Here is a 20,879-nt window from a genome sequence, read left to right on the forward strand (position 1 = left end):
ATGGCAAACAAGTAGAGGAAGATGGGGGGGTGCCATCGCTTGTTAGTAACTTGGTAGTTATACATTTAGAAGCTAGCTCCAAATGTAGCTTCAGTAACTACCCAGTGAAAATTGCAAACACAATTTTGCTTCTGTATCATTTCCTTATAAGTCATATCAAAACTTTAATCATGCTTTTGTCAGAGTATTATTTCACTAATCTCAACTGAAGAAGAAGTCCTACCAAATCTATACCATGAATGAACTATGGCCCTTCCAAATTAAGAAGGGATATGAGTTCCTATATAACGAAAATTTATTAAATAAAGCAGTAACCACATGCCCTAGAAAGAAAAAGAGAAAGAAGGAAAGAGGAAGATTACCTCATAAGATTAACGCGAAGCCGAACGCTCAATTCAATAAAGAGCTCAAACATTTGGCCCAAATCAACAGCATTTACATGGGAATAAAGTAGAGTAGTAGATACCTTGGGATGCTTGACATGGACGACGACGATATCATTCCCTCGGTGGGTCCGAAGGCGAAGAACATCGACGTCGTCCCGTCGGGCAATCTCGAGAATGCAGAGGAGGCTGCGTAGGATTCGTCGACGACTACTATGTACGACGGCGAAGTGGGCGGGAAGAAGGCGAACTTAGCGGCGATTGAAGAAGTGACCCCCCCCCCATCTTACTATTCTCATCAGAGGCGTCGAATTCATAAATGAAATCCAACCCAGAAACCCGCCACTCAGATCTCAAAGCTCGGACAATTGTTGAGGTTTATTACAACAATTTAACATATGTTAATAAACATACAAAAAACTACCGTATTCATCACTTGTGCAAACCCAATGCTATCTACATACAATTGATCATTTTATATAGATATTTAAACATGATCAACTAGCTTAAAAACTTTTGACAACTAACATTGATATTGTACTGAATATGCAGCAATGAATTTGATATCATCAAGAAAACTAGAAAGCAAATATTTGACATGTTGTGTCCAAATGTAGTAGCTCCAGACAAGTACAAGAATTTGGTTGAAATGTCGCCTAGGTTGCATCGGATGAATATGCTCCTTAGTTTAGAATCAAATGATGTACGTTTTATAGCGATAGTAGGGATTAACGGTATTGGTAAAACGACTATTGCTGAAGTTGCTTACGATAGCATTGCACATAAATTCAAGAGCAGTTGTTGCTTCCTTCGAATTCCTGGAGAAAATTTAATCTCATTGCAATATCAACTACTATCTCAACTTCTTTTGAAACGAAATATAAAAATTTTGGATGAGGATCATGGAGAAGAGATCATTCAGAAACATTTGAGTCGTAGAAAGGTTCTTATTATTCTTGATGGGGTACATGAAAGTAGACAGTTAGAGAAGTTGGTTGGAAGACTCAATTGGTTTGGTGCAAGGAGTCGAGTCATCATTACAACTAGAAACAAAAATATTCTTTTTAACTCTAACAACATACTAGAATACAATGTAGAGTTACTTGATCACGACAGTGCCTTGTCGCTTTTTTGCAAACATGCATTTGATGATGACCCTCCTAATGAGAATTTCATGTATCTCAGTGAGAAGATTGTTGAAAAGGTTAAAGAACATCCACTAGCTTTGATTAATATTGGATCCTTTCTGCATGGTAAAAGTAGAGATATATGGGAAGAAAAGTTGAAGAGTTTTCATGAACTAGTTTATCAATATATCCCCTTTGATACATTAAAGGCAAGTTATGAAGAATTAGATGCAAACAGCCAAAATATTTTTGGAGATTTAGCATGTTTCTTCAATGGGGAGAAGATGAATAAGATGAATAGAGTGATTAAAATACTTAAGCTTTATGGTTACGAGCAAACCCTCATTAAACTATACATGTTGGTCGATAAGCATCTCATTCATATTCTAGATGAGAAGATATGGATGCATACCCGATTATTCATATGGGTCAAGAAATTGAGCATAGTGGGATACAAAGAAGAATTTGGCTTCGAGAAGATGTTCGTCGTATATTTCATGAGAATCAGGTAAGAAATAATCAAATTTTATTGCACATCACTCTTATTTTGATCTTGGAATTACTGTTTTTCTTTTTATTTTGTTTGGTTAGGAAATGGTATTCATTAAAGGAATAGTGATGGACCTAGAGGAGGAAGAGGAATTAGTGTTGGAGGCCGAATCCTTCACACATATGCGTTGGTTAGGTATATTAGTAATTAACAATGTGAGACTTTCTGGAGAGGTTGAATTCTTGTCAAATGCACTGCGACTGCTCAGTTGGCCTGGCTATCCTTCAAAGTATTTTCCAACAACTTTTAAGTCATTTTCTTTACTTGAACTACACTTGCCCAGTAGTAATATTGTGCGGCTTTGGGAGGGAGAAAAGGTTAGTACTAAATATTATTTGGTCTAAGTTATGCATCATTCTTTATTTTTGCAAGTTTCAATTTCATCTCCATCTTACAAAAATTTCAATCAAATTCCTACCTCAATATGTCATTGAAAATAAATAATGAATAGAGATGTGACATGTAAAACGTACGTGATAGTTGTTGAGAATGGAGCCAAGAAAAAATAAGAGTTATTTGGCCATGCCACAGCCGAAAACATCACCAAATTACTTCCTCGTTACGTTTGGTAATTTTTATGTAAAAAATTATCCTTGCCGCCTCACCATTTTGAACACCCGAAGAGAGAGAAATTTTGTGTGAGATTTATTTTTGAACAGTCGAGAAGTTTCTCCAGGAGGCCTTATACAGAGAAACATTTTGAGAGCTCTGTAAGTTTTATTTTCATTGAAGAGTTTTAGAAGCTTGTAAGGGTGAATCGTGAGCATTTTTCTTTAAGAGAAAAGTGGGAGAAATTGTTGTAGAGCGTTTGTAAACTCTTTAAGATTCTCTTGGCATTTAGTGGAACCTACAACGGTAGCAGAGAACTAGACTTAGCCCACATTGGGTGAACCAGTATAAATCTGGTGTCGATTTCTCTTCCCTATATTTTTATTGTTCTTTTTGCTTGAGGTTTAGGTTGGTTTATCTACTCTTTGAGCATAGTTCCAATTTGATTTAATTCTTTTATAATTGGAACCAGAATCTCATCTGGGATTAGTTAGCATATATTATATGGAATTGTGATTGAGATAATATTTGTTAGCTTGGTGTTTTATCCCTAACAAGTGGGATCAGAGTGAGGTTGAATAATAATGGCAATGGATGACAAATTGGTCACTTTTAATGGATCAGATTTTTGGTTTTGGAAAAATTAGGTATTACATTATTTGCACTCGAAAGAGTTGGAATTGCCACTAGAAGGAAAACCGGATGATACGGGAGAAAAATAGTGGAAGAAGTTGGACAGAAAAGTGTTGGGTATGATTCGCCTGACATTAACCAACAATGTTCAGGGCAGCGTGGCGAAAGAGACGACCACAATGGGGTTGATGAATGCCATGGCCAACATGTATGAAAAGCCCTTGGTAAATAATAAGATGTATCTCACAACTAAATTTTTTAATTTGAAAATGGCTTAAGGTACATCTATTACTGCTCATTTAAATGAGTTTGATACGTTGATTAACAAACTGGTAGCTGTTGATTTAGAATTCATTGATAAAGTTAATGCTATTTTGTTGTTAAAGATCTTTGCCTGATAGTTAGGAACCCATGCGATTTGTTATTTCGAATTCTTGCGGGAAAGAGATTGAAATTTGAAGATGTTAGAGATGCAGCTCTTGCAGAAGAAATTTGCAGGAAGAACTCTGGCATCACTTATACTTCTGTCAGCATTGAATGTAGACTGAGAAAGAAATAATAATAGAGGTTATGGGAATCGAGGCAAGTCGAAAAACAACATAAGCAGGTCGAGAAATAAAAAGTTTCAGTGTTGGAATTGTGGCAAGACTGAACACTTGAAAATGAATTGCAAGGCCCGAAAGAAAAATGAAGGGAATGAAGCTGGTGCAAATGTTGCTTAGCAGATACATAATGTTTTGGTTCTTGCAGTTGAAAGTGCTCATGACATATGAGTGATAGATTTAGGTGCGTCTTTTCATACTATAGGATAACGTGACATTCTTGAAAATTATATTGCAGGAAATATGGAAAGGTCTATCTTGCCAATGGAGAGCCTTTGGCAGATATCATTGGTATCGATGACGTGAATTTAAAAATGGCGAATGGTTCAGTTTGAAAAATTCGTAAGGTACGTCACGTTCAGAATATGATGAAAAAGTTGATTTCTGTGGGGTAGTTGGATAATGAAGGATGTGAAATATCCTTTGGTTAAGGAAACTAGAAAGTTACAAAGGGTGTCATGGTGATTGCTCGAGGAAGCAAGTCAGGAACTTTGTATGTTAAGAGCAATGACAAAGATATTGTGGCTGTTGTAGATCATTCGAGCCAGGCTCAATGATGGCATAATAGACTGGGGCATATGAGTGAAAAAGGTATGAAAGTTCTTCACTCTGCAGTGAAGTTACAGGGACTTAAGGCAGTTGACCACAAGTAATGTGAAGGTTGTGTATTTAGGAAACAGAAGCATGTCCATTTCTCGAAAACATGTGCAACACCAAAGTCTACGAAATTGGAGCTGGTTCACACTAATGTGTAGGGACCTTCTGAAGTTTCTTCACTTGGAGGTTCCAGATATTATGTGACTTTCATAAATGACTCAAGTAGGAAGGTAAAGACTTATTTTCTCAAACATAAGTCTGATGTATTTTTTGTTTTCAAAACTTGGAAGGCTATGATTGAGAATGAGACAAGTCTGAAAATTAAAAGCTTGAGGTCAGACAATGATGGTGAGTATGTTGATGGAGAATTTAAAAGGTATTGTGCAGACAGTGGAATTGTGATAGTAAATACTATTTCAGAGACACCACAGTAGAACAGTGTGGCCGAAAGAATGAACAGGACGCTGAATGAGCGTGCCAAGAGTATGAGATTACATGTGGGATTGCCTAAGATGTTTTGGGCAGAGGCAATCAACACTGCGACCTATCTGATCAATAAGAGCCCAATCACATCACTAGACTTCAAATTGCCTGAAGAAGTCTGGAGCGGTAAACAGGTAAACCTTTCTCATTTGAAGGTTTTTTGTTGTGTATCTTACCTTCACATTGATGTTGTAGGCAGGAGTAAACTGGATGCTAAATCCAAGAAGTGTTATTTTCTTGGTTATGGCGGAGCTGAGATGAGCTACAGTTTTTGGGATGACCAAAACAGGAAAATTATCAGAAGTAAGAACGTGACCTTCAATGAGGATGTTCTGTATAAGGACAGAGCAAATAAGGAATCTGGAAAGTCAGAGTCAGATAGAAGTACAGAAGAGAAGACTAGGTACATCAGTCTTCCTAGTTGAAACCAAGACAACAAGAATTGAAGATCATAGTACAACTACTCCTGAGGAACTAGTTGTAGAATCTGAGGAACAGGTTGTTGAACCTGATGGACCAGTTGTGGAAATAGAAAAAGTTCAGAGAACACCACCTAAAGCAGTTAAAAGATCTAGCAGAACTATCAGACCACCACAGAGCTATTCCCCTACTTTGAATTATATATTATTGACTGACAGAGGTGAACCTGGATGTTATGAAGAAGCAGTTCAGTTGGAAGATTCTGTCAAGTGGGAGTTAGTCATGAAAGATGAGATGAATTTTCATTGATGAATCAGACATGGCAACTTACTGAGTTACCAAAAGGTAAGAAAGCTTTACAGAACAAATGAGTATATAGAATCAAACAGGAGCCCGATAGCAGTAAAATATATAAAGCAAGGTTTGTAGTCAAGGGCTTTCAACAAAATGAAGGTATTTACTTTAATGAAATTTTTTCTCCAGTAGTTAACTAACTATCATCAGAACTGTATTATCGATAGTGGCAGAAGAATACTTGTTTCTGGAACAAATGGATGTAAAAACAACTTTTCTTCATGGTGATTTGGAAGAAGAAATTTACATGTAGTAGCCACAGGGATTTACAGTAAGGGACAGGAGAAAATGATTTGCAAACTTCAGAAAAACCTGTATGGTCTCAAACAAGCTCCCAGACATTGGTACAAGAAATTTGACAGTTTTATGTGCAATAATGGATTTCAGAGGTGTCAGGCAGATCATTGTTATTACATAAGAACTCAGGGTAACTCTTCTATTATTTTATTGCTATATGTTAATGATGTGTTAATAGTAGGGCCGACAAACAAGAAATTCTAAATATAAAGGCTGAATTATCTGGAGAATTTGATATGAAAGATTTAGGTGCTATCAAACAAATCCTATGGATGAGGATCGAGAGAAAAGATGGTACGTTGACATTGTCACAGGAAGAGTATGTAAAAAAGGTGTTAAACAGATTTTACATGGGAGATGCAAAACCTGTAAATATCCTTTAGCTTGTCATTTTAAATTATCTAAGGAGAACTCACCCACTACTGAGCAATAAAGATATTATATGGTTGGAGTACCATAACACTTCAGCTATAGGTAGCCTGATGTATTTCATGGTTTGCACAAGACTAGATATTACACATGCAGTGGGAGTTATTATCAGTATGTGAATAATCAAGTAGCACTTGGAGGTTGTGAAGTGGATCTTCAGATACTTGAGAGGAACGACTAATTATGCTCTACATTTTAAGAGATCAAAGGTTATGTTGATGCAAATATGGCAGGTGATACAGATGGTAGAAAAAGTACTACCAGATATGTATTTACTTTGGGTAGTACTTCAATTAGTTGGATCTCTAGATTGCAAAAGATAGTAACACTTTCTGTGAGTATGTTGTAGTTACTGAGGAAAATAAAGAGATGATATGACTTCAGTCTTTTTTAGAAGAACTTGGCTTTAAATTGGGACTTTGCATTGTGACAGTCGGAGTGCTATTCATTTAGCAAAGAATTTTGTATTTCATTTGAGAATGAAGCACATATATAGGTGATTACCATTTTATCAGATCAACTTTGGAAGATGGGATGCTGGTGCTTGAAATGATTCCAGGAAGTCAGAATCCAGCCGATATGTTTACCAAGGCCGTCCTTGTTTATAAACTAAAGTTGTGCGCAACTTCGGTTGACTTCTCCACAAGTAGAGAGGAGTCTCTACCGATGCAGAGGAGACGTAGTGCTTGTTTTTTCTCCAAGTGGGAGATTGTTGAGAATGGTGCCAAAAAAAAATAAAAGTTATTGGGCCTGGTCATGCCAAAGCCCAAAAACATCACCAAATTAATTCCTCGTTAAGTTTGGTAATTTTTTATGTAAAAAATTATCATGCCACCCACCATTTTTAACACCCGAAGAGAGAGAAATTTTGTGTGAGATTTATTTTTGCACAGTAAGATTTATAAAGAAGGTTTTTGCGAGAGGTTTCTTTGTGAGGCCTTATACAGATAAACATTTTGAGAGCTCTGTAAGTTTTATTTCCATTGAAGAGTTTTAGAAGCTTGTAAGAGTGATTCGTGAGCATTTTTCTTTAAGAGAAAAGTGAGAGAAATTATTGTAGAGCGTTTGTAAACTCTTTAAGATTCTCCTAGCATTTAGTGGAACCTACTGTTGGGATAAACACTTAATTTTATGAATCAATTATCCCCTCTTGTGTGAACCTAATAGGAAATGACAAGTAAAAATAATAATTCAAACAAGCACGGGAAACAAGCAATTTTAACGTGGAAAACCCCCCTCAATGTGAGGAGTAAAAAACCACGGACCGAAGTCAAAATCTCGACTATAATCAATAATGGGCTATACCAAGTTCTCCCTAGCAACAATTAGAGACGTACAATAATAATATCTCGAGACAATAAATCTCGGCAAACAAGGGAATAAACCGGGGAAGAAAATTAGAAAGATCTCACTTAGAAAGTGGCACCAACTACCCACTATATCTGACTGTAGGCAGTTCCAAAAGAAATCTCCACCGTCCAGATTGAAGACCCTCATGTTGTGAACACACTGTCAACATTTCACCTCGATCGAACCACGGATCGACCTCCAATCATGCAAAAAATGATACTGTACTAAATGGATTTCTTTTCTCTTTTTTTTTTTGTTTTCTCTCCTCGATCTGCATGCATAAACTTTTCCCTCTCTCTCCTAATGACATAGGCGACTGCACATGTTTGTTTCTATATAGGAAACAAACAAACAAAATATTAATAAAATACCCTAAAATGCCAAATCGGCTTTCTTCGGGCTTCACAACAAGTGAAAGATACCCAACGAATCTCCATATTTTCACTCTATGAAGGAAACTGCCATCCCGGCAACGGAACGACAAAACTCAAGCTTTTCTATTGGTAGATTCTTTGTCAACATATCGGATCCATTACGATCAATATGTATCTTCTCAAGTTCAAACAATCCATCATTGAGAGCATATCTCATTCAGTGATACCTCACATCAATATGTTTCGTTCTCGAATGAAACATTGAATCCTTACCAAGATGAATAGCACTCTGATTACCGCAAAAATCACATACTGTTGTTGCTTAAAGCCGAGCTCCTGTATAAATCACTTCATCCACAACATCTTTTTGCATGCCTCTATTGTTGAAATATATTTTGTCTCAGTCGTAGAAAGTGCAACACACTTCTATAATCTTGACTGTAATCTTGACTGTCATAACACTGCACCATCTGCAAATGTCATCAAATAGTCGGAAGTAAACTTTCAGTTATCTAATTCTCCTGCCATATCTGAATCAATGTAACCGGCAAGCATTGGCTTTCCACTTCCAAAAGTTAGCATTAAACTGGAAGTATCTTGCAAATATCTCATAATCCATTTTACTGTCTCCCAATACTGTTTTCTCGAATTGACATAAACCGACTAACAACACCAACAGCATAGGCAATATCTGATCTAGTACATACCATGACGTACATCAAACTCCCAACTACTGAAGCATATGAAACTCTGCTCATCTCTTCCTTTACTTTATTTGTAGAAGGACTCTGCTTGCTACTCAGTTTAAAATGATTGGATAGAGGAGAACTTATTGTTTTAGCCTTGCTCATGTTGAATCTTTCAAGCAGCTTCTCTATGTAATGCTCCTAAGACATATACAGTTTCTTGGATGCTCTGTCTCGTGCTATACGAATTCCAAGAATCTTCTTCTCTGGCCCCAAATCCTTCATGGCAAAGGATTTGCTCAACTGTTTCTTCAACGTGTCAATTTTTGAAATATTCCTGCCAACAATCAAGATATCATCAACATAAAACAACAATATAATAAAGACATTATCAGAAAACTTCTGCACAAATATGCAATGATCAGAAGTAGTCTTTTTGAAGCCTTGCTCCCCCATAACTTACTCAAACTTCTTGTACCACTGCCTCGGTGCCTGTTTCAACCCATAAAAACTTTTATTAAATCTGCACACAAGATTCTTCTTGTCTTTCTCCTCAAATCCCTCTGGCTGTTCCATATAAATTTTTTTTATCTAAATCACCATACAAAAATGCAGTCTTGACATCCATCTGCTCAACCTCCAAGTCAAGGCTCGCTACCAAACTCATAACTACACGTATAGAAGACATCTTCACAACAAGAACAAAAATTTCATCAAAGTCAACACCTTTCTTCTGACTGAACCCTTTGACAACTAGTCCTGCTTTGTAACACAATCGTGAGGTGTGTTCTTCTTGTTTCACTCGATAAATCCACTTATTTTCCAGTGCGGTTTTTCCTTTAGGCGACTTGACAAGGTCAAAAGTGTGGTTTTCATGCAATGACTTCATTTCAACTTTCATTGCATCAATCCACTCTCTTTTGTGTTCATATTCCATGGTCTCCTCATAACTTTCAGGCTCCCCCCCATCAGTTAGTAACGCATACTCATCAACTGAATACCGTGTGGAAGAATGCCGATTTCTGGTAGATCTTCTAAGTGAAACCTCTGTAGGAACCTCTGTAGGAACTTTCGTTTCCAACAACTGTTCATGAACATCATCTTCTACCTCAACCTATTCTGGACTCTATACTGTACCATCAAACTGATCATTTTGAACCTCATTCTCAATTTGTATAGAAGGTTGTGTCAAAGGAACTGAATCAAAGTCAATCAAACCATCACTGTGCTGAAACTCTGTTTTATCTATCTTCTTAATATCTTCTATGATCTGGTCTTCAACAAATACAACATCTCGACTTCTTATAAGCTTCTTCTGTACTGGATCATACTGTTTATAACCGAACTCATCTTGGCCATAGCCAATGAACACACATGGTCTTGTCTTTGCATCAAGCTTCGATCTCTCATCTTTAAGAACATGTACTAAAGTTTTATACCCAAAGACACGCAGATGATTATAGGATATCTCCTTATCTAACCAAATTCTATCCGGCACTTCAATATTCAAAGGAACACATGGCGTGATATTCAAAACATGCATAACTGTGTTTAATGCTTCACCCCAAAACGATCTTGGCAACTATGACTATAAAAGCAAACATCTCACCTGATCAACTAGTGTTCTGTTCATTCTCTCAGCTAGCCCATTCAACTGAGGAGTCTTCGAGGTGTCTTTTGATGTCGAATACCATGGCTTCTACAATACTCATCAAAAGGTCCACAATACTCACCTTCATTGTTGGTCCTAATGCACTTTAATTTCTTACCAGTTTCTCTTTCAACAAGGGCATGAAACTGTTTAAACACTTGCAACACTTGATCTTTAGTCTTCAACGTATAGACCCAAGTTTTCCTCGAATGATCGTCTATAAATGTCACAAAATATGAGGAACCTCCAAGTGTTTTGTCTTCATAGGACCACATACATTAGAATATACCAAGTCAAGATATTTGGCTTCCTTGAGTGTTGAAACGCCTTAAAGGAAACTCTTGTTTGTTTCCCTGCTAAGCAATGAGCACATTTTTTCAAAGGCGCATTTTTTATACCAGAAAGATGATTCATCTTTACTAAAATCATCAATCCATTCTCACTAATATGACCGAGTCTCTTATGCCATAATTCAACGCTCTTTTCATCATCCACTGTATTTATTGCAGAATCAATAACCATTGCTTGCATCAAATACAATGATGAACATTTATTCCCCTTAGCTACAATCATTAAGCCTCTAGTAAGCTTTCATTTGCCATTGAACAAGGTATTGCAGAAATCTTTGTCATCAAGCTTACTTGTGGAAATTAAATTCATGTGAATATCAGGGATATGGTTCACATTCTTCAAAACCAGCGTAGTACCATTCTTAGTCTCCAAGTGCACATCACCAATACCAACAGCTTTTGCTGATCCATCATTACCCATCCTAACACTACCGTAATCACCAGATGTGTAGGATGCAAAGAAATTCCTTCTAGATGTAGCATGAATTGATACGCCACTATCAATCACCCAATTGCTCTGCTGTGTAGCTAGCTTAATAACATCACCATCAAATAAGATAAGTGAAATCCTCGGTAGCTGCAGCAACTCTATCTACGTCATTACCATCATCATTCTTCTTTTCCTTACCTTTATCATTTTTATTTTCTCTCTTTAGTTGTCAATAATATTTCTTTATATGTCATTTCATGCCACAATGATAACACTCAACATTGGAAAACTGACCGCTCTTACTTTTGCTTCTATATCTACCCCTCGGACCTTTACTCTTACCCTTCCCCTTTCTTTCAGTAACAAAGAACTTCTGACTGTGATGAAGAGCCCTGTGATTTTCTTCTCGTCTCTTCATTTAAAACACTTCTTTTCACCATGTCCATACTTATTACTCCATTTGGGGCTAAGTTTGATAACGAAGTTATGAAAGTCTCCCACGAGTCCGACAATGTACCAAGAAGCCATGACTCTTGTATTTCATCCTCAAACTTGATTTTCATTCCAGCAAGCTGATTAATGATACTTTGGAATGTATTCAAGTGATCTGACATAGGCGTTCCATCTTGATACTTCAAAGCCATCATTTGCTTTATCAGAAACATTTTATTACTACCAGTTTTCAGGGCATATAACGACTCAATCTTGTTCCACATAATCCGTGCATGTGTTTCTTCTCCAGTATGATTTAGAATATTTTCTTCTACCCAATGTCTAATAAAGCCACAAACTTTTCTATGACATATTTCTCATTCTAAATCAGTTTTATCTTCAGGTTTCTCAAGTAAAAAAATAGGAACATAAAAATCCTTCACATATAAGACATCTTCCATCTTCCTTTTCCAAACTTGATAATTTGAGCCATTCAAGGTCACCATTCAGATAAGTTCTGACCTGCACGAAAGGCGTAACGATCTGGGCACTGTCTCAGAGAGAGGCTCGGTGAAATAGACATGTCTGTGAAAGACCCCTATGAAGCTTCACTGTTCCCTAGGATTGGCTTTGGGCCTTTCCTGCGCAGCTTAGGTGGAGGGCGAAGAAGGCCCCCTTCCGGGGTGGCTCGATCCATCAGTGAGATACCACTCTGGAAGAGCTAGCTCTGATATCACTTGTTAAGGACAACGGTACCCCACGTATCTCCACAATGGTATTATATTGTCCGCTTTGGGCATAGCCCTCACGGTTTTGCTTTTGGTTCCACCCAAAAGAACTCACACCAATGGAGATAATTATCCTCTCTTATATACCCATGATCATTCTATTCCCTAGCCAATGTGGGACTTTGTTTGCACTCCTTACAAACCCAACAATCCTCCCCTCGAACAAAGTGCCACTTGTATCTTACCTCGAATAGTCATACATTCATCTACTCCCGACTATCAACGAGAGCCTACTTCTATCCAGCATTTCTAGATAGATCACTTGCTACACAGACCAACATTGTGGGAACACCTGGTGTCGTTCTAGCGCACCCTTAATCTCATCCCCTCGAACAAAGATACCTCATTCTTCCTATCAGTCCACCCGACTATGATAGGCTTCCTATCAATCTACTTCGACTTGATAGGGCACATGTCTTGCTTGTCACCGAGCACTTGTTGTTCGATTTTGAGATTTTTCCACAAGTTCCGTAATGACTATTAGACTTACCCTCAAATCACTCTTGTTCAGTCCCTCGAGGATTCCTTCCCCACATAGCTAGGTATCCATGGCTCTGAAACCACTTTGTTGGGATAAACACTTAATTTTATGGATCAATTATCCCCTCTTGTGTGAACCTAATAGGAAATCGCAAATAAAAATAATAATTCAAACAAGCACGGGACACAAGCAATTTTAACGTAGAAAAAACCCCCTCAATGTGCGAAGTAAGAAACCACGGATCGAAGTCAAAATCTCCACTATAATAAATCATGGACTACACCAAGTTCTCCCTAGCAACAATTAGAGGAATACAATAATAATATCTCTAGACAATAAATCTTGGCAAACAAGGGAATAAACCGGGGAAGAAAATTAGAAAGATCTCACTTAGAAAGTGGCACCAACTACCCACTATATCTGACTGTAGGCAACTCCAAAAGAAATCTCCACCATCCAGATTGAAGACCCTCGTGTTGTGAACATGCTGTCAAAATTTCACCTCGATCGGACCATGGATCAACCTCCGTCGTGCAAAAAATGCTACTGTACGCAATGAGTTTTCTTTTCTCTTTTTCTTTTCTGTTTTCTCTCCTCGATCTGCATGCAGAAACTTTTCCCTCCCTCCTAATGACATAGGCGGTTGCACATATTTGTTTTTATATGGGAAACAAACAAACAAAATATTAATAAAAAATCCTAAAATGCCAAATGGGCCTTCTTATAGTTGGGCTTCACAACAAGTGAAAAATACCCAACACCTACAACGGTAACAGAGAACTAGACGTAGCCCACATTTGGTGAACCAGTATAAATCCGGTGTCGATTTCTCTTCCCTATACTTTTATTGTTCTTGTTGCTTGAGCTTTAGGTTGGTTTATCTACTCTTTGAGCATAGTTCCAATTTGATTTAATTCTGTTATAATTGGAATCAAAATCTGATATGGTATTAGTTAGCATATATTGTCTAGAATTGTGATTGAGATGATATTTGTTAGCTTGTGTTTTATCCCTAACAATAGTCATTGGTGGTAAGATATTTCTTTTACTTGGGTAAGATATGAAATATATATCCTGTAATAATTCCATAAGTAGGTAGGAGGAGATGAATATTTAAGACTGTATAAATATTTAAGTTCATATAAAATAATATTTTTAAAATGTCTATGTCCTTGTTACTTAATTTTAATGGAGTTACTAATAAGTCTTTTAAGAAACTTTGGAATGAAAGGTTCATTTATAACATATTGAGACATTAAAAAGTAATATAATCTCTAGGGACAGAAAAATGATATATTTAATGATAGGACACTTGCAAAAGTAGCACAAAACTAATAATTATTTGAAAAATAACGATCACATTTTACAAAAATAGTAAAATTCAAAGACTCAACCCATATAAAATATAGAAAATTTTCAATTTACCATCTAAGTCTCTCTCATTCTGATATACCTCGTAGTTGTACTATTTAATTTTTTATTACCTATAGTCACGTACCATTTACTCTCTAATATACTATTGATATACCTAATAGTCGTTATATAATTTACTCTTTTATATATTATTGATATACCATATAGTATTACTATCTAGTCTCTGATACTATTGATATAGCTTATTTAATTATTGATATATATGTGTGTTGATATATCTTATTTAATTACTGATATATATGCATGTTGATATACCATTGATAAACATGATTCGAATGCTGATATCTGATACGAATCTCAATATACCAATGATATACTTCAATATTGATACATTAAATTTACTCCAACTGGAAAAAAATCATTTGGAGTTATATATAGGTTGAAAGTCCAAACTCAAATTTAGAAATTTGAGATAACATCATAAAAACTCTTTCTCCAACCCAGATAGAACTGTCAAAAGAATGACTCTGGATATTTTCTATCATCTAGAATTAAGAAATGTCATTCACAATTGCTCCTAAATTTAATGATGAGATTATCTAATAAAAGCTCAAGTGATATACTTACCTTTAACATTTAAGGAAATATAGGTGTATCAAGTATATCATCAATTGATATACTTTGTATAAACTATATTAGTTATAGCTAATATATATTGATGTACTACTTATAATATACCTTCTACATAGTACATCAAGGTATATAAGATATACCTTTATATCCTTTATATACGGTACCTCAAGTATATCACTCACATATACCTTATATGAATCATATTAGTGATTAGAAAAAATATGGCATCAGTGATAAAAATACTTAGTATATGAAGTATATTGTGGTATATCAGTTAACTAATATACCTTGTATATATAACATCAAAGTAAATCAGTTATAACGATATACCGGATAAGAATGTGAATATACAAATGATGTCTTAGTGTAAAATTGAGATAAAAAAAATACCAAAAGTTAAATTTTAAATATTTTACCATATTTGTAAAACCCAAAAATTATTGCTATATTTACAAATATGACAAATATTTTAGCTATGCATTATAAATTTTTTTTTATGTCTTACTATAATAACTATTGTGCTAACTTATATGATCTCCATTATGAAGTAGTTATGTTCTAATAGAAAAGATGGATGCCAATGACTTTTTTGAAACAGGCATTTATTCACTTGAAGGAGATTGATGTTAGTGATTCAGAATACTTGGTTGAGACCCCTGATTTTTCAAAGGCTTTAAGACTTCGAAGATTGATCTTACGTAATTGTGTAAGATTATGTGTGGTTCACCCTTCAATCAACAAGTTGGGTCGTCTTGTTTTACTGGATATGGAGGGTTGTGTCAGTCTTAAAAGCTTCCCACCAAATATGATCAGCTGCAAAAATCTCGAAACTTTAATTCTTTCTAATTCAGGTCTCGAGTTTTTTCCAGAGATTAAAGGGTGTATGGAATGTTTGACTGAGCTTCACCTTGATGGGACTGGTATAAAGGACCTTCATCACTCAATTTGACATCTAAAAGGCTTGGCTTTATTGAACCTTAGGAATTGTACTGAGATTTTGAGTCTTCCAAATGAAATGGGCAGCTTGAGATCTCTGAAAACTCTCATTTTGAATGGCTGCAAATATCTTCACCAAATTCCACCAAGTTTTGGGGAGATGGAATCTCTTGAGGAGCTTGACATTGGGGAAACATCTATAAATAATGCACCACTTGCTATTGGTTCTTTATGGAATCTGAAAATTTTAAATTGTGAGAGGCTACCAAGAAATATTTGGCACTCTTTGGCTCCTTTGTTTGGGAATGCTTGGTCTGTCAGAGATCTGAATCTAAGTGAATGCAATCTTGCGGATGAAGATATTCCTAATGATCTGCGCTGTTTTTCCTTATTGGAAATTTTGGGTCTCAGTGGAAATCATTTTGTACGGCTCTCACAAAGCCTCGGTCAACTTGTTAACCTAAAAGCATTATACCTTAATGATTGCATTAGGCTTCAGCAATTACCAAAGCTTCCAGCAAGTTTACAATATTTGGGAGGAGAGAAGTCATGGGACATGTTACCAAATTTTGAAGGTAAAGTATATTCTTAATGTTTTTTGTTTTTTTCAATGAAAAGTACTATATTTTGGCCCCTAAGTTTTCAGCTATAGATGTGTTTGGTCCTTGCGTTTTAAAATTGTGCATTTTTGCCCCTGAATTTTTAGAAATAGGTTTAGATACAAAAAGAAGGTTGGGGTTTATGGTGGAAATCAATCAATCATTTTTTAGTTTTTAATCTTTTTGAGCATGAACAAAAATCCTTTTTTGCACATTCTATCCAGGAATCAATTCATATATCTCAACAAAGTTATAGAAATAGGTTGTTTTAGTGTCTGTGGATTGATGGGGTTTTTGTCCCGTCATTACCATGATAGGATTTCATATTTCGGTGTTCATCAACGTGATATGATGGTGAACACCATGATATTATACTTGAAATCAAGATCGTGGTGCTTATAATGTGATCGTATTGCTTAATGGTCATCGTATAATGCAATTGGAAGATGAACACTGAGATCTGAAACCCTATCATGATATTATTCTGAAGAAAATATCTAGGTGTAATGCGATTAGAATGAAAGAACCACCACAATATTGTTTTAATTAAAATCTCGAATTTTTATCCATTCGATCATGTTACACGATGACCTAAAGTTGTGATCTTGTAATCATCAGTCCAATAATTATCATTCCGTTAGAGACTTAACATATTTGTAAGTGGAGGGACTATTTAAATGTATTTCTAAACATTCAGGGGTAAAAATGAAAGATTTTGAAACGTAGGACCAAACGAAACTATGGCTGAAAACTCAGAGACCAAAAGGTCACATTTCTTTCTTTTCGTTTTCTTTTCACTGGTAATAACTTTTGCCTTGAGTTGTCTGAATAATGAAAAGATAATCATGTTTTTCAAATTTTCAATATCTTGTTTCATTTCATTTTCAGGTTATTCTAGAAGCATATCATCATATTCACCATCTAATCCTCCTCTGATGGCAAAAGTTGAAATTCTTGCTGATGATGTTGCAAAAGAAGAAAATAGGTGAAGCACATAATATACATTGAACTTATAGATAGATACAAATTATTTAATTGATCTCTCCATACATACAACTAACTTTACATAGATATTTCTTAGTTACATCTTGCATATTCCAAATATTAAAAACTAACTTTGATATATTTTGAGCATGCAGCCCGCAAGTAGATATTATCAGCAAAACAGGAAAGCAGATATTTCAGTCGTCTCATTCTAAGTTAGTAATTTCTGGAAAACATTTAGTTGGAATGGAGGACCAACTGTTGAAAGTGTATAATCTCCTAGATTTAAAAGGATCGAATGGTGTACGCTTTGTGGGGATTTTCGGAATGGCTGGAATCGGTAAGACGAGCATTGCTGAAGTTGTTTATGATACAGTTGCAGATGAATTTGAGAATAGTTGTCTTCTTCATATTTCCGAGCAAAGTAATTTGGTCTCACTACAACATCAACTACTTTCTCAACTCGTGTTGAAAGAAGATATTAAAATTCAAGATGAAGATTACGGAGCACAAATGATTCAGAACCACATGAGTGGTAGAAAGGTTCTTGTTGTTCTTGACGGGGTCGAAGAGAAAAGGCAAATAGAAAATCTAGGTGGAAGTCCTGAGTGGTTTCATCCGGGGAGTAGAGTCATCATTACAACTAGAAATAGAGATCTTCTTCGTCAATCTATTTACAAAGATAGAATGCAAGAATACAACGTGGAGTTACTTGATCATGAGAGCGCCTACTCGCTCTTCTGCAAACATGCATTTGGAGATGACCCAACAGATAAGAATGATCTCTATAAAGAGATTGTTAAAAAGGTTTGGAAGGGTTCCATTGGCTTTGAGAATCCTTGGATCCTTTTTGCGTAATAAAGACTTGGTTGTATGGAAGGAAACGTTAATGTGTGTCGGTAAAGTTGAAGAAGACTTCTTCGATGCAATATCAAAGAAGAGAAATTAGAAGAATTACACTACGAAAGCCATCTACTGACCAACGTAAAGTTTCAGGTGCTTTTTTAAATTTAGAGATGAATTTTCAAAAAGGTTTCCATGTGCTCCTCAAAATTTCAAGTATTTCGTTTAGTTTGTAATTATATCCTCCAAAGGGCTTTCTGTCGATTTATGATTTCAAATGTGATTGTGTTGTGATGACAGTGAAGAACTGAGAGAGGAATTCAAAAGGTTTATGAGTTTGTGAATCTTTAAATCGTGATCAGTTCTTAATTTTAATGTAAAGAACCATTGGTTTTTCTGTCCGCAAGGGATTTGGGTGTAAGAAATTATGGATTTTTATATGTTTTATTGAATTTCTATACTGAGCTTCCTTGAACATGATGGATTTGTTGAATTTTTGTTCAACTTTTGTTAAATTTTGTGATAACTCGGTAAGTTATGTAAAATAAGATTCGAAGTTTACTTAGTGTTTGTTAGGGTTGCAAGGGGTATAAACAAAGTTACTACTGACAATGAATCCATGTAGTTCTTATTATTAAGAGAGAAATGAGAGAGTGGGGAAGTATAAATTTCATTCAATGATGCTCCATATAAGTACACACTCTAATGCTAAAATAGACTAAACTAACTACATATCATTAGCAACTTACTCCACTAACTCCAAAAATATAGCAACTTAATTGACTTGACAATAACTAAAAGTAACACCTCGTAGAAAACTAGGACTTGGGCTAGACGAATTCAAAAACTAACATTCAAACTTGCAATTTGAATTAACTAACATTGTCCTCGTAACTCAAATACAGCAAACACCCAGCTTGCTCCTAAGAGCTTGAAAACGACTCACACTAAATGACTTAGTAAAGATATCTGCTATTTGTTCCTCTGAGCTGCAATGGACTAGCTGAACTTCTCCTTCTTTCTGCACCTCTCTAAGAACATAATACTTTATCTTAAAATGCTAGGTTCTTCTATGAAAAATCAGATTGAATGAAATAGCTAGAGTTACTTGATTATCCACAAACACCTTCACACTCTCTTCTTGCTTCAGATGCAAGTCATGCATAAACTTCTTCAACCAAACAGCTTGGTTGACTGCTGTTGTTGCTGGAATGAATTCAGCTTCTGCAGTTGACTGAGCCACTATATCTTATTTGTTTGAACACCATGAGAAACACCCTGAGCCAAAGTGAACCGATAGCTAGAGGTGCTTTTCATATCATCTAATGACCTAGTCTAATCACTATCTGAGTAACCCTGCAACTCAAAATTTTCAACTTTATTAAATTTGATCCCAAAAGACTATGCTTTTCAGATATCTCAAAATCCTCTTTCCAGTGACCATATGATTCTTGCTTGTACATTGAAGAAATCTAGATAAGACACTTACAGTGTACATAATGTTAGGTCTAGTGGATGTGAGATACATGAGACATCCAACTAAACTTTTGTACACATTATCGTCTGCAGGTTCCTCTCCATCATCCTTTTGCAACTTGATCTTCTGACTCATTGGAGTGTTCACACTCTTACACTCCTACATATTGAACCTCTTCAATATCTCTCTTATGTACTTCTTCTGACAGATGATAGCACATTTTGTGAGCTACATTTCATGAGATTTATATTGAAATTATTTGTTAGTTTTCGTTCTTCATGACAAATTTAAGCACATAAGATATATTTTGTAGGAATAAACGATCGGGAGGAAACGAGACATATTTGGATCAAAATGAGAGAAAAATCAGAATCAAAGTGACCAAGATGGAATAACAAGATTTGAAGCCAAAAACTCGAGGAGATAGCACCAAGGTGTTGGCCTAGAGCGCCGCGGCGCTCCGAAGTTTAAATTTCGCGTTTTGTGAATAGTGTAGCGCCATAACGTTGCCGCGACAACTTTTTATAAAAATAGGGTTGTGCAACCACCGAGAAGGGAGAGTTTGGGATAGGTTTTTGGCAGTTTTACTTTTTGGCCAATTTGGAAGGTAAGGAGACCATTGGAGAGCTTAGAAAAGAGATTTTCAAGGCTCGAGATCGTGGAGCTCACTTCGGGAATGGACGATTCACACGCGGAACATAGTTTCTTCTTATTTCCCTTGATTTTTCTAGTTTCTTTATTGACTTCTCATTGTGATTTTATTGTTTTCCATTGAATATGAGAAGCTGAACCTCTTATCTTAGGGATTGATGTAGCCATTGAACTTTATGCATTGATTGTTTAGTTTTCTTGATTGAATGTTTATGAATGTTTATTAATGTTTTATTTATGCTTCTCTATGCTTAATGTCTTGAATCTACTGACCATAGATTGAGTGATTTTAGACTTGAAATCTTACGTTCGGGAGAGGTGGTATAGAGTTAGAACTGGGATACATAACTAAAGGGGTTTTAAGATCGGGAGATTTAGAAGTCCTTTAGAGGTCGTTAGAAGACTTGATCGATAAA

The 20,879-nt window shown here is 35.8% G+C and overlaps 1 pseudogene; it reads left to right on the forward strand.

The window, feature by feature from the left end:
* The first annotated feature begins 481 nt into the window (after positions 1 to 481).
* On the forward strand, positions 482 to 18,500 carry LOC111012064 (TMV resistance protein N-like; annotated as a pseudogene).
* Positions 18,501 to 20,879: the final 2,379 nt, after the last annotated feature.

The sequence above is a fragment of the Momordica charantia genome, assembly GCF_013281855.1.
Source record: "Momordica charantia cultivar OHB3-1 chromosome 11 unlocalized genomic scaffold, Mcharantia_2.0 BLBB01000011.1, whole genome shotgun sequence".
NCBI classification, from domain to species: Eukaryota; Viridiplantae; Streptophyta; class Magnoliopsida; order Cucurbitales; family Cucurbitaceae; genus Momordica; species Momordica charantia.